The 15821-nt window shown below is 39.6% G+C and overlaps 1 protein-coding gene across 5 annotated transcripts in view; it reads right to left on the bottom strand.

Annotated features, from left to right (window-relative positions):
• The window catches only part of LYN (LYN proto-oncogene, Src family tyrosine kinase), a 50494-nt gene that overhangs the window by 33484 nt on the left and 1189 nt on the right, over positions 1-15821 (bottom strand). The window contains exon 1 of one of the 5 annotated variants that reach the window (XM_010401162.4): positions 11626-11795. The exons of 3 other annotated variants lie outside the window; for them this stretch is intronic. The gene's annotated coding sequence lies outside the window, so the exon portion shown is untranslated. Of the gene's footprint in view, positions 1-11625; positions 11796-15821 lie in introns of those variants that run through there. One more of the 5 variants, XM_010401160.4, reaches the window with a different exon arrangement.

Genomic DNA, 15821 nt, shown 5'->3' with positions numbered 1-15821 from the left:
AGTAAAATAAATTTGTATTCAATTGAGTATGAAGAGTAAACTCTTAAGCCACAAATTTCTTATGCATAAGAATAAGAAAAAAAAAATCAGACCCCCAACTTACTCTGAGTCTTGAATATTGCTTCATATTTAAACTTCCGAACCAAAGAACAGGAAGCGTCTGTTTACATCTATATATAAAAACTCAACTGGTTTCACACCTGGAGCTTTAAAGCAGTTTAGAGAGCAGAGGAGTAAATAGTTTTATTTTTAATACCTCTTTTAAAAATTGTGAATAATACATTTGCCCTCGTCTGTTTTACATATTTCATTCTGGCCTCCAGTGCCAGTTGGTTTGTTGCTACTTCACAACTTATAGTCAGAGGTAACACAGTGAGGCCTTCATCAGATCTCCTGAACTCCTGTGCATTTCCCTCAAGGTCACAGCACAAGTGTCTCGAAACTCAGAGTAATCAACTTAGATTAAAACTGCTGGGTAGGAAGGATCATAAGCCTGCTCTGCTCAAGGACACAAACGCCTGCTTTCTCAGAACCTCATCCTTCAATCAACTGTTCAAATTTATAATTCTATGGAAAAAAAATGGGAAAAATCTTGAAGGTAAGGACTGCATTTACTTTAACCTTCAGTGCTTACTTCCACTTTATGTTGATCTGCTTCCACATCACCTGTGCTACCCAAGTGTTGCAAGGATCTCCTTTATCTCTGTTATTGGGACTATGAGGAGGACTACTTCTGGGAAACCTGGATTCATTTTTGACCCATCATCACATGGCAAAGCAACTGCCAAGAAATACAGAGCAGGAGTTTAACTAGAGGTAGTAAAGCTCAGCAATGGCATATCAGTACTGCTCTACACATATTTGTGCCAGTGAAGACTTGCCACTAGACCAGAGTGAGAATAAGAGTGACAAAAATAAATTACTTGTCCTTAGGAGCAATGCAAAAGCATCAACTGTAGAGCAACTGAAGAGAAGTGGTTTCCTGTTCCTTGCCAGTCTCAAAAATGATGAGATTTGAGCTTGTTCAGCCTTATTCCTATACCTGCAATTCATCATATATATCTATAGCTATATATGAATTTAATAATATATAATATTATCTATAGATACACATTTCAATTTTACTGTAAGTCCTGACTGTCTGACAACTTTCATCAAATTAGACTCATGCAAATACAGAAATCTCTGGTCAGCTTTCATTTTGAGCCTGTTTCACTTCCTACATCTTGTTTTTGCACTGGCAACTAACGAGGGGAACTTAAGCAGTTTCTTCATCCCTTGCCTTTCTGCCAAAATGGTTGTGTATGTCTCAGTCAATCGTTGCCTCGTGTATTTTAATATCTTTTAAAATTTAGCTTATTTCAGTAGGTCTGGATCACCTCATCTCTGTTTCTCCCAAATGGAATTTATCCCTTACCTGATACTCATACACATGGGTGTACACACACAGGGGCACAAATCACCATGTGCTCCCTGCAATGCATATGAAAACCAGCATGGATAACCTGAATCTACTCAGTGTTTGGCTATGACAGACTTGCTCTGTGTAGACCCTCACTGCTCCTGAGACGTGAGAAGCCATAGCCCAGCTGCCAGCATTTAAAAGGAAATGGAAAAATAATGGGGGAGATTCTTTTAACTGCTTTAATCTTCTTTGTGGAAAAGGTGAGACAAAGCTAAAATAATATTTTGACATACATATCTATATAAACAGGTGAAAAACAGAAACAAATTAATCCCCAGTGTAACCAACATTACTGTGGTGGAAAAGTATGCACCAAGCACATTATTGTAAAATTTCCTCGAATCTGGTCTCGTTTACTTCAATCCTTCAAATTTGTCAAGGGTGCATGTCTGTCATAGCAAGACAACGTAGCTATCTAGTTTATCAACCACGATTAGAGCAAAGGACTACAAATTACTACAAATTACTGGGAAAGGCAGACCTGTTCTAGGCAGCACAACCACATTGCACAAGCTCAGAAGAGACTTTGCCATGTGCCATTTTTAGAGAGATTAATGGGTGATGGTGGGGAAGAACAAGATATTATTGCTGAAAGGTTTCAGAACCTCATTCTGCTTGGCTTAGAAGCTGTCTCGTAAGTCCCAGTCTTAAAAATGTTTTGGAGACATCCTCTTGGGAGATTAGGAAGAAGTCAGATCTTCTTCAGCCTCTTTTCCAGAATTTAAAGACAAAACCCTCTCAGTTTTTTCCACTTCCACTGGTTATCCTAGCAGTCCTTCTCCACATCTGTTTCACTTTGAACTCATTCCTCTTAAGTACAGGAGGCTGGAGCTGCCCAGGTGTTTCAAGATGATTTTCAGCAATGCCTTGAAGCAAATAGTACGAAGCAAATAGAAATATACTATTTCTTCCATCTACAGAACACACATCGCTCAGTAAATCCCAGAAATTAATTTATGATTTTTACACTTTGATCACATTGGCCTTTTATAATCATCTGGCCATCCAATAAGACATCCAGGTTTGTCTCATTTTTCATAATGAGAAACTATTCTCACAGCAGACTTTCCTATCTCCAGTGGTCTTCTCTTTCACCCTGATATTAAATTTCTCCCCATTATTTTCCCAGACTATTCGTCATGCACAATATTCTCAGCCACCTGTGTGTTTCTAATGCCTCTTAATGTCACAAGGGGCCTCATATTTTTTCATTGCAAATGAAAGTATTTTTAAAAAGTCTCAATGTAACACCAGGCAACAGAAAGTGGTCCTGCCAAGAGAGTGGTAGTGGTTCCTGTCTGCTGCACTTCCCCCTGTTCCGCTTCTTTCACAATTCCTTCCTTAGCAATTGAGACCAAGACGAATTCTACTTTGTCCATGCTATCTCAGATTATTTTTATGCTTTCCTACATCAGTTACAGGAAGTATCACTGTACCACCTTCATGCTCCCAAATACCTGCATTCCTACTATACTCATAAATCCACCACATTTTGACTTCCTCTGCAATGCTCAGTTTTGAGCCCTGTGCCAGCATTTCTGCCTCTCCTTTTCAGAGCCCTGATTCCCAACATAAATGCATAAATATCTCAGTCCAACTAGACCAATCTGGGTTGGCAGACACCTTTCCTGAATCCTTTACCAAGCTGACTACTGTTCTCATTGAAATTCTCACCACCCATTCCTCCACGCTTTGGTGTCCTGTTTTTCTTTCCCACATTTGCCTTCGTATTGAAATGAGGGGTTAGGACTCTGCAATATTCATAACTCAAGTCCACTTCCTTAAAACAAAAATTCAAGTACAACAGGGCCAAAAAGTGTGCTGCCATACAACTATATTGGAAGTGGACTGTGTATTAGAATCAACAGAATGGTTTGCATTGGAAGGGACCTTCGAGATCATCTCATTCCAAGCCCCCTGCTGCGAGCAAGGACACCTTCCACTAGACCAGGTTACTCAGAGCCCCATCCAACCCAGCCTTGAACATTCCCAAGGATGGAGCAGGCACAGCTTCTCTGGGCAACCTGTGCCAGGGCCTCACCGCCCTCTCAGTACGGACTTTCTTCCTAATATCTAATCTAAACCTGCCCTCTGTCAGTTTAAAGCCATTTCCCCATGTCCTATCACTCCATGCCCTTATAAAAATAAGCTCTGTTGTAGGCCCCCTGAAGGTACTGCAAGGCTGCTCCCTGGAGCCTTCTCTTCTCCAGGCTGAACAACACCACCTCTCTCAGCCTGTCTTCACAGGACAGGAGAGGTCATACAGCAAAAATCCCCCAGCAGTTGACATAAGAACCAAAAACTTTTGGTGAGATAAAATATCTGGAGTTGCCGCGCTGACGCTGCATTGATGTGTTTCTGGAAAAGGCAGACCCATACTGAGCACCACAGTAATATCATATAACAAAACCCCTTTTTGTTCCTATACTCCCCCATTTAAATTTTTTTTTTTTTTACTGACTAGACGAGGCTTTTTAGCGATGCATTAACCAACATGAACTAACACACTGCTATACTAAATGGCAAATAAGTGACTTCAGTTATCTCATCTCAAACTTCCAATAGGAAGGAGTGCTTTGGTAAAACTAATTCTATCAAAGTAAACATTTTTCTATATTCAAATGGCACTTTCCAACCTTTGCCTGTCTTTCCTTTAAGTGTCCAGAGAGAGGGTAACTTTATTCAGTGCTTGGCTAAAATACACAGTCTTTGCTGGAGCTCATAAATGACAGCATAACATATACAATAAATATCATCATAGTTGATGACATGAAAGGTAGCTCTAACAGGGGTGGGAAGCTTTGGCCAAGAAAAAAAATCTTCTATCTTTCTGTAAATTCACTACAGTTTTGTCTAGATTAGTTAAAAGCTTGGTTTCATGCAGGAATTTTGGCAGTGGTTTAAAAAAGACACAATAAATAAAAATCAGCAAGAAACACTGAAAATAATGACACTGTAGTAGTATGATGATATTATAATGCTTTCAGAAGGATGAAAATAAAATTCTGAAACAAAGCATCACATTGAAATGAAGCCATTTTTGTACAAACTACTGAACCTTCTTTATTCAACTGAAGAAAACAATTACCAAAACACAAGAAAGTTAATCCACAAAAGATTGTAATTTTGCTAACAGCGCATAATAGACTTTATATATTATAAAAATGCTCCAGATTCATGTAGCCAGTATTTTTGGCACTAATTTTAAACCAAGTCTTACATTAATATAACATCTGTTTTCTGACCTTATAATACTTGCTTCATTTTATTACAATCATTTGCCTCAACTGCATCCTCCAGAATTTTGAATCAATATCAACAATGAATTAATTCACTTTGCCAGCCCTCAGGCAACCACATCTTCCATTTCCTCAACTTTTTTCCACTGTACTATATCTTCTGAAGATAGGGGAAAAGGTCAAATAACATCTTAATTTGACATAACAGAATAAATACTTCTATCAAATTCTTCAAAAGGATCATATGACATGGAACAGAAAAGCTGTGCCAACATGTTAACCAACCTAAAGCAAAGGTTCCCAAAATACTTAAAGACTTAAAAGTGTAATGCAAACTATAAGTAAAAATTTCATTTTCTTGACTGGTAAAAACACTCAGTAATGACAAACAGCAGCTTCATACAACCAAATCTCCATTTCCAAATGAAAATTTGGCCAAACCACTACACTGAAAAGGATCAACATTCTTCCTAACTATTAGGAAGTGTCCCAGTCCAGCTAGCAAAACCCCAAGGACTACATCTACTTTCCAAGCTGAGTGTATCTATGACTCACATACCATTATTTTCAGCTTTAAATTGATGACTTTGGCCAATAATGGCAGTGTGCTAAACCTTCAGTAGTCTGTATTTGCCCTGCACTTTATGTATGCCTATGTCTGCCACTAGGATAAGGATCCTGCTCCACTCCTTTTTTAGTGATTAGAGCAGTAATTGTGGCATAGGAAAATGAGAAACTACCCATAAAAACAAGGAGGTGTTGGAGAGAGGTCCAGGAGCAGGCCAAAGGTCTTCATCCTCATAACAACTGACATGATGGAAGGACAGGACAAGCTTCACACAGCTTCTTTGGAGAACATAGATCTGGGAACTATCCTTCCTCTCTCCCAACAGTACTTACCCAGCTATTCACCCTCCCCTTCTCCTTCACAAACACTTTGTCTCCCAAAACAAGGTGCAGTTGAGAGGTGTGCAACCAGAGCTTCTATGTCAGTCCAGAAGGGCTGGTTCATGCCCACAGTGGCTTTACTCAGGTGTTGATTTCAATATACTGATCAATGTATTGGAAAGCAAAGGCACAGCCACACAAATCATCTGAGTATTACTGAGCAGTGCCCCATGCCTGCATTTACAACATGACACATGAAAGAGAAATGAGAGCTTCTCCCTGTTTTCACTGAGCCTCAGAAGACAACAGGGGACAAAGTGAACAATTTGCTAACTTGTAATGAGTTTGGGAAATCATCACCAGGCTGCACCCCAATGAGCTCTTCAGCCAAAATGTGTTACCCTGTCTGCCCTCTCCAGAAGGTGCAAAGGAAGGTAGATTTGCAGGTAGCAGCTGATACTTGAAACTTGTGTCTCCTTCAAGTGAGGCAGCCTAATGCTCAACCTTCACATGCCCGGGCAAATGTATTGATGGGACTCCTGTTGAAGCAAATTATAAATAGCTACTATGACTAAGGGGACAGGATAGTTATTTATGAATGTGGCCTTCAACTAGTTAAATATGTTGTTGGCAATAAAGACTATTTTGAAGATGTGCTCTCTTGCTTTGAAGTGTGCTGGTAATACAAACTCATTGTTATATTTACAAATAGAATGCAAAGATCATGAACATCATGAAATTATCACAACATAAAATCATAGAATTGTTAAAGTTGGAAAAGACCTCTAAGATGATCAAGTCCAAACTATGTCACCAACTGCCACATTTAGAGAGGTATTTTGAATACTTCCAGGGATGGAAATTCTGCCACTGCCCTGGGCAGCCTGTTCTAACACCTGACCACACTTACAGTGAAGAAATTTTTCCCAATATCCAATCTAAATCTCCCCTGGCACAACTTGAAGAAATTTCCTCGTGTCCTGTCACTTGTTGCTTGGAGGAAGAGATCAACCCCTACCTGGACACAACCTTTTTTCAGGACATTGCAGAGTGATAAGGTCTCCTCTGAGACTCCTTTTCTCCAGACTAAACAGCCCCAGCTCCCTCAGCAACTCCTCACAGGACTTGTGCTCCAGACCCTTCCCCAGCTCCATTGGCCTTCTCTGGACTTGTTCCAGCACCTCAAAGTCCTTACTGTAATGAGGGGCCTAAAACTGAACACAGGATTTGAGATGTGGCCTCACCAGTGCCGAGTACAGGGGAACAATCTCTACCCTGGTCCTGCTGGCCACACTGTTGCTGATACAGGCCAGGATGCCATTGGCCTTCTTGGCCACCTGGGCACAGGCTGGCTTATGTTCAGCTGGCTGCTGACCAGCACCAACAGGTCCTCTTCTGCCAAGCCACTTTCCAGCCTCTCTGCCCCCAGCCTGTAGTGCCGTGTGCAGTTGTTGGGACCCAAGAGTAGCACCCAGTATTTGGTCTTATTGAACCTCATACAATTGACCTCAAGCCATCAATCCAGACTGTCCAAATCCCTCAACATGCCAATAAAAAAATGATGGATGACAGCAAATTCACAGCCAGCAAGCCCTGATGAAGGTTTTGAGGGTGGTCTCATAGAAAGTATGCTACTTCTCCCTTTAGTTTATCTTCTGCTTTCAGTGTGTTTAATAAAAGAGAGAAATGGGGAACAGAACATTAGTGCATATTAGCTTTTGTTCTTTCAAATTCAGGTAACTATATCCCCAGGGAATAAATAAATTTTTACAAACCTTACCTGGTTTTATGCATTCTACAATCTGCTTTCAACATGGATTAAGACAGTTATGGCTAAATCAGGGCAGAATGACTTCTGTGTCAATGGATCCTAACTGTAATAGCCTTGCCATTGTGTAACTCATACTACTTTGCCCCATGCTGCATTTGCCATTCTGCTTCATTGGTCAGAGGGCTTCTTTATCTGCTGTCATGTTTGAATGCCAATATGTACTCATGACTAAACTTGCAACTAAAACATAGCATTCATATTATAATAGCATCACATTATATCTTGAGCACGTCCAAAGCACTGAATTTCACAGAAGAGAAAGATTTTTTTTCACTATCTTCAAACACCAGCATACATTTAAATTGTAAAAATAAGTTACTTCTCCAGCAGATTGTATTGTGTTTCATCAGCTGCACAGCACTAGATATACACAGAACTCTCCTGAAACATAGGACATCATAATATGTATGTATGTATGTACATATTATCCAAGTATGTAATACGGATTCAAGAATGAATTCTACGCTCAGATAAAAATTTGGGGTTAAATCATTCATGCTGACATGAGCTAACACTCAGAGTCCAGTTCTTCCTGAAAGTTTGCAAACATTGGACAAGTTTGCTCAAGTTGCAAGAGGAAATTGCAAGAGTTCTCAAAAAAAAAAAAAAAAAAACCAGTGTCAAATCTAGTGCCACTAAATTACACTGGCAGAAATGAAATTTTTTTGCTGTTTAATCTTTCCAGGGATACTAGACCAGCATTCAGCACTAACTGTTTAAGTATCCACAGGAGGAACCACCTTGTCTTGTTCTCACTGTTGTTAAGGAGCAGAATCTCCCTTAACTTCAAGGGTGTAAGAACATCTTCCAGGTTCTGGCACTTCACAGAAGACTATTTATAACTCATTTATTTTACTTAATTTAAACTCTGTGGTAATTATGTTCCTTCAAGGGCATGAATCTAAACTAGGAATGTACCAGCTGGTTTCTCACCCAGCTTAGAACTGTTTCAAGCAACTGCTGCAATTTGGCACAGGTGGAGTGGCACTAAAGGATATCATCTGAACTGACACTTTGCTGCAGAAATGATAAATAGAATTAAAACAGTTCCATGACTAGCAATTTTTGGAGGTTTTTAGATTAAGTCCTTGAGATCAGAGGTTTTTTTTAATAGATAAAAGTAGACTTCTTTTAAGTCTACCAAACATGTCCTGAGGGGCTGCAAAATGTCACAAATTCAGGTCTGAAAACCTGTCATGTGAAGAGGGAAGCCCGCTCTAACGAAACTCTTGTGAAACTACATGCTCAAGCTGGGGTGGCAGTAAGAGTGTAAAAGGAAATACCTCACTGAAGGAAACATGTCACTGAATGAACATGAATAAGAATTCACATCCAGGTTTCTGAGCATGTTTTTCACGTTTGTTGCACACACAGGCAAGTGTGTGTGCAAGTTAACCAAAATTAAAAATATTTTACATGCTTTCCATTTTCATAGAGGAGTGAGAGTGAGAATCTGGAAGCTCTCTTCTAAGGAAAGCTTGTGAAAACCTGGTGTGAGAGTTCACTTGACTGTTCCTGCTTCAAAGGTTCTAAGGGAGAACCTCCGATTTTAAACACAGGTATGTCTTTGTAGATGATCTTTCTCAAGGGCAAGAATGAAATGAACACTTTCCCACATTACCAGGACACAGTTATGCAAGTATATTAACTTGAATAGAGTTCTTTTATATTTGAGAGAAAATATTCCATATGAAACAGAAGATCTGACTAGGGGACTGATTTAAAGATTCATGTTGCATTTCTTCAATATGCTAATTTATTTCATTTCCAAAAACTGATTAATAATTTGACTTCTGCTACTATTTTAACTTTGCCTTGATATTTCTTGTTTTCTCACTCTAAAAACAACCAACATTTTTGTATTCACAATATATCATTAATGGATCGTGCAGCACTTAGTATTTTCTGTCGTTTCTAGTCCTGCTAAATGGTCAATCAATAGCAGAAGAAGACCTAGCAGTTACAACCATAGCAAGTTTCCCTGAACCAGGCTCTGATCCTGTAAGTGACAGCACACAGTTTGCAGGAGCTCAAAGATTTCAGGAGACCCACACCAGGACTTTCTGCACAAAGTGCAGGACACAGACCTTACAAAGTAGGCCAGCACTCACAATAATTCTAGCAGAGGTATACTCACGGTAAACTGAAGGTCCATGACAATAATTATTTTCACATTCATACTGCAGACTGCAAGAATTTCACAGCACTGTTATTACAACCATACTGGCTGCTCATTAAAGTTTATAACCTTTGTAACTCCACATTACTCAAGTATGCAGCTCACAGGCAGGACATGGATTATGCTATGCTTTGAAAAACTGCCTTAGACTGTGCACAAGCCCCAATGTTTAAATGTAACTTCAGCACTTACAGCCCATGCTGATAACTTTCAAAGCAAGAACTAAACTAAAACAGTGTTTGCAATGGTTAGCCAAGTTTGTTTCAGTTTATCAAGTTTGTTCCAGACAACAAAAACCATATGAGAAATAGTGTCGGAGAGGAGGTCAAAATCCCTAAGAAATCAGAATTGGGGTTGATACTGAGAAACAAATTAAGCAGGAAGACTGCAGAAGCAAAGACACAAAAAGAGAAAAAACAGTCAAATAAGAATGTAAAGGATAATAACTAATTGGGTAGAGACCATTATAGTCCCTAGGAAAGCATATATTTTCAATCAGTATGAAAAGATACAGAACATGTAATAAACCTACATACTCTGTGCTCAAAGGAGAAATTACTTTCCTGGGTCATGCCATACAAACCACCTGCTTTCATTGCAGGAGGAGGGAAAAGGACCTTTCACTCATCCAAACCTAGTCCAATATATATGATTTGAATAAACTACTCAAATGCATTTTTGACACTTGTAGCCTTGCTTAAATGCTCCATTAAGAGCAGAAGTACCTTACCTGAAGCACCTTTCTCCCACTTGTTCACTCTACCAGCCAAAACCCTTTTCTGCTGGTGCCAGCTCCATAGAACCAGGTTCTTCTAAACTTGCACTGCCTCCTCAAAGCTAAATTTCTTATGTTTCACTTTCTGTGGGGTCCGTGTACGGGGCACACCAACACCAATGAGCACAGAACAGCAATCCCGGAGCAAGAGCTGTTGTCTCAGCACCACTTCCCCACAATACCAAGCCTTGGCTTCTTCTGCACAGGCCAGCACACATGCCGATAAATCCATGCTCTGCTTCCCTGAATCAGAGATATTTACAAGGAGGGTCAATGCTGGCTCAAAAACCTTTTACATGTGCACAGCACACAAAAACCTGCATGCAACAGAAATGAAACTTGACCAGAGAAGGTCAAAGCAGCATCACAAAAGGGCAGACAAAGGGGCAGGGGACAATCCACACTGACCATTTTCAAGACAGAAACCCATTTTAAGTCAGTTTGAGGTCATGATTTTAAACCAGATGCGTCAAACAGCAGTTAGCTGTCTCTAAAGATCAATTACACCTACCCATAAAATACACTCTACACAGAAGAATCTTGCTGACCACCTGCAGAAGTACAAAGTTGCTCTTGTAAACAAGGCCCAACCTTAAAATACTTTGAAGACCATGTCAGGACTGCCAGGTTGGTAGTCCACTGGACTTCATATCTCTTCAAGAGTCTGGGGGTACATATTTCTGGATGAGTATTCACTGATAAGATAGCACAAGTAGTTTACAAATGATAATTGGATTATGAAAGGTGCTAAGGCTTACTCTTACAGAAAGGGAAAACAAAATTTGCTGCAGATGTCTAAACCAAGAGATGAAATAAACAGTTTATACCACTGACAGTCCTGAAGACGAAGCTGGAGAGAAGGAAACAGCAGAATGATGTTGGCAAAAAAAATAAAAGAATGATGGGAGAAGAGAAAAAGGAAACTGTGGCAGGGAGTACTCCTGCAGTAGGATAAAGACTGAAACATGGATTTTTCCAGGAAACTGGGGAGAAAAAGCCCCAAACAAATAGCACATTATTACTAATGAAGACATTTGAGGCAATGTGGGTCAAGGATCTTTTTGGAAACAGTGGTAAGCATTATGGCAGAGAAAGGGGAACTGCTCCCAAGGAAATTTAGCAGGAGATTTTGAGAAGAGGCAAGCTCTCCTAGTCAGGCATAGTGGGACCACTGCTGTGTACTGCCTGCCTAGCAGAAACCATCAATCAGGCCATCCACATCCCAAGAGAAATGAGCTTAGAATTCACCTCAGTATGACTTGGTGCATCTCCACTGGTGCTAGGACAGCCACTGCAATCTCTCTCGAAGACAACGCAAACACAGCTGGACAGAAAAAGGAGGACAAAGTGCCACACCAGCAATACAGCAGAAGAGTTGCTTAAAAGGCAGGTTTTCCAACACCCCTCAAGGGCTGCAACGCTTCCTCCAGCCTTTGCACAGTTTAGCACATCTTTTGCAATGGTAAGTCTGGAGTTACAAAAATGTACTTTGAATCCCATTTGCACATTCTGCTACATCACAACAGTACATTCAAACGACTCTTGCAATGTATTTTGAACAAGTTGAACACAGAACATCCCATATAGGATTTCCTCTTTCTCCTGCCCATCCCCTTCCTGTTTGTTTACTAAAAACTTTCACTTCCTCAGTGACATTAACACCAGCTCTGGGGATCTCTTAACCCTGGTTCTCCAGTTCTTGTCCACTCACACCTGAATCACAGCTCCCCAGGGCATTTAGTACTCACTGAAGGGTTTTAAAAGTCCATCAAAACACGTGGTAAGGTTGGGGCTGCCCTGGAGAAAACCATTTCTGTCCACTGGATCTAATGAATATAAACCTCATGATTCTGGCAAGGGATACTCGAGCAGACAATTTCAATATATGCAACAGATATGCTAGTATTCAGGTCTTTCCCTACTCAGTTGATACTACCAGGAAATATTCCCTTTGTCTGAATACAGTAGAACTTAGTCAAAGGTCAGACCTACTGATTTATAAATGTGTTACCACAACACAGGAATTCACTCAAACATATTCTTTAACTTTTGGTATTAATTTTGTTCTAAGCCCCTAGTACAGTCATACATGGAATAGGAAAACCTGCTTAGCAGTCAAATATGCTTCTGTACTAATTCCTGGGATACTATATTGCTTCAGTTTGAACCTAAGATAAAACTTCAATAAAATTTCGTAAAAAAAAAAAATTAAACAGGTTTGTATACACCTATCTGTACAAACTAATGAAGGAAACATGAAAAAAAGCAATAGAATGTGGATACCACATCAGAAAGATTATGCTTTTTTTGATAAACTTCCTGAAACAGCTTTTGTTAAATCAACAAAGGAAAATTTAAAAGCACATTCCAGAGGGAATCAATTGCCTTAAAAATTTTATCATTTCTATACTTAGAGCAGCCCTCTAAAATAGAGAAAACTGCAAGAAGTGCCATTCCAGAAGAGTAGCTGCATCCCGTACTTCAATGCCTTTGGTGAACTATCACGTGCTCCAGTTTAAGATTGCACTATTTCCTATCACAGCTGGCCTTTGCAAATTAAAATAAGAAGTTCTACAGTATATCAGCCACAGGAAGAAGTAGCCTCCTGCCACATGCAGCAGAGGCCATAGAGGAAGAAGGACACTTTGTTCAGACTGTTTATCATTTGAGTCCTTTGAACTGAAGACGTAAGACAAGCGTGCTGCGCAAACACAGGAACCAATTGTAGATACTTGAGATGCCAGCAGTTTGAAAAAGATAGGCAATGCTGACCTAAGGGAGAGCAAATGCTGGTCTGAATGGTACTAGTCCACTCTTTTAACACCCCAGAAAAGTGAGATTTACCCATTACCCCCTCCACCTTTCCCTAGTGTCCTCCTTCTTTTCTCCCCAGCAAAGTGTTGCTGTCAAAATACCATCTCTCTTCTGATGTTTGCCTGACAGAAGTAACTGATCTATTTACCTCTATGACTAGTTCTTTAGGGCACAAAACAAATACAAGTATCTCATAAATATTTGGAGGAAATTATTCCAGCACAAGATCAGTTCTGCCTTCACGTTTTGTTCCATGAACCCATATTTTTCAGGAAAGATGCTGAACTCAAATGTGAATAATTCAGTCTCAGAAATGACTGCATTTAGTGACAATGTCAACAGGAAATGTATCTGAATCAGGCAAAAATAAATATGAAAACACAGACCTTTCCATCATCCCTGAAGGACAATGAAGTTCAAACTAGGAACAGTCACACTAAGGACAGTTACATTGCATTTGTCTTTTATTAGTACAGGCTGACTTCTTTGAGAAGGCACCATTACTGTTTACAGGGTGGCAGACTCCTTCACCCTGTATGCATCACTAAAGACTGTTTTCATACAAATGCAGTTTTATTTTTTTACCTATAGTTTCCTGTTGTATGGCTTAGTAAGTCTGGAGTTCTTTCCTACTATACCATCTCTAGCACTCCTACACTCTCATTAAAGAGGGACAGAAATAAATGGGAGAAACAGGAAGCAGGAATACGATCAACAGGAGAAAAAATCCTAATTCTCAGCTGGGCAACTGGTTTTTCTATAGAACAAAGCCTTTTTGCTTAGAGATGGAAATCCTACAGAGGCAAAATTACAATAAACACTGCTTAATAGTCACATGGTTTGGTGTAATTATTTACACACTGGGCTCCATAGCTTCAAAAGGAAGTATCACTCCCTGCACATAAAGCTCACACAACCCTCAGGATCCCCGGCCCACAGATTCTCCTCCCATCCCTTGCATTAGCACATGACAGCTCATATCCTTCTGGGATCTCTGTGGCAGCAGACATCCACCTCTGTGTACAGCCATGCTACTAGAGCAGTGTGCTAGGAATCCTAGATTATACCTAATGCCCACCCCATTAATTATTTAGTTACGTTAGTTAGGTAGTTAGTTATTCCCCATGTGCTTGTCTCCTGTGTTCACTCAGTTTTGCAAAAGTCTCCCTGAACCCCAAGAGTAAAAACGACTTTACAACTCCCTGGACAGAAGAAAAAAAGCTTCTCAGTTACTCAGAAGATGCACATATGGAAAGGAGGAAAGATCTCATCCCTTTCCCAGATCACCAAACTCTTTGACAAAAATAAAAATTGTCTCATGATCGACATGTGTTCATCCCAAAACCTCAAAGATTCCCATGATGATCCACAATAAAATGCAAAGTAGAGGTAGGCAAACATCTCCTTTTTGTGACAGAAATGGAATCACATCTGAGATTAAATATGACAGTTCTGTAACTTTCCCAAATAACTACAGAGAGGTCAGTGTTGCTCCCCGATGTGCCCCCAAGAAGGACCAGACGTAGCATCTCTGGTTTGGTGAGACGCCCCACTGAAGAACAGGTACTAAGCTGAGCCAGGAGACCTTGGACTTGTTTTCATTGCCTGTTACAGGAATTGTTTCCTGCAACACTTGCTGTTCTGTGATGCCATTTAGCTTACAGGAGTCAAAACGGCCATAGGAAGAGAGGTCATTTCAATTACATGGATAAATTGGGGGGAAAAGTATTATGAAATAGTTACTTTTACATTCGTAAATGCTATCTGTTCATAAATACCTGCAATGAATAGTTTCACATTTATGGAAACTCTCTTGAAAGGGTAACATTAAACCACATAGTATTAAACAACTTAAAAGGCAACAGGGTTTGACTTTGTATTGTCAAGTTTCACAATTGATTGCTTTGTCAGAAAGAGTCATTGCACAACTCCACTGGTTAAGGGGTTTAAAAAGGAAGGTCTAAACCTTACCATGTCTTCTGTATATTTCTATAAGGAAAAAACCCTTATTTACTCAAAAATAGGGAAAAGCAGAATAACTTGAAGTCAGCGAGCTACAGTACAAAGATGATCATCCAATGTCATCACGGTTAAAAAGAATAATATATGCCAACAGCACACAATTAAAATGAATTTTTATGTTATTAAAGAAATAATTCTTTCCTAACTAGTCTGTAACTCACAAAGTTGAAACAGAGAAAGAAAAAAAGCTTTAAATCTCAGAAGAGATCCATAGAATGAGACATCTTTTGATCTCAGAGTTCATTAATTTCAATCCTCGTCCAAGATTCCATAACACCCTATTAACAGTATCTAACTGATTTCTAGCCTGTTACTACTTTTTCAGAGAAAACGATTTGATTTTTTTCTCATCCATACTTTCAGTGTTGTTGATAGTAAGTATTAAAGAGATAACACCTATTCTGCCCTCAGTGTTGGGTTGGAAACAATCCACACAAAATTTGACTCTCCTTTTGGTAAAACTGAGCTACATTTTCCCAATGTAGCTTTGCATTTTCTCAACACCTATCTTCCGCTTTTTGTTTTAACTCTACAGTGATACTGTTTTGAGTGCAGATTTATCTACGTGGCACTTGTACTTTACAGATACTTTCAACTAACATTACTAT

This window comes from Corvus cornix, chromosome 2 (assembly GCF_000738735.6).
Source record: "Corvus cornix cornix isolate S_Up_H32 chromosome 2, ASM73873v5, whole genome shotgun sequence".
Lineage (NCBI taxonomy): Eukaryota > Metazoa > Chordata > Aves > Passeriformes > Corvidae > Corvus > Corvus cornix.
This window is presented reverse-complemented; position numbering and strand designations above follow the sequence as displayed.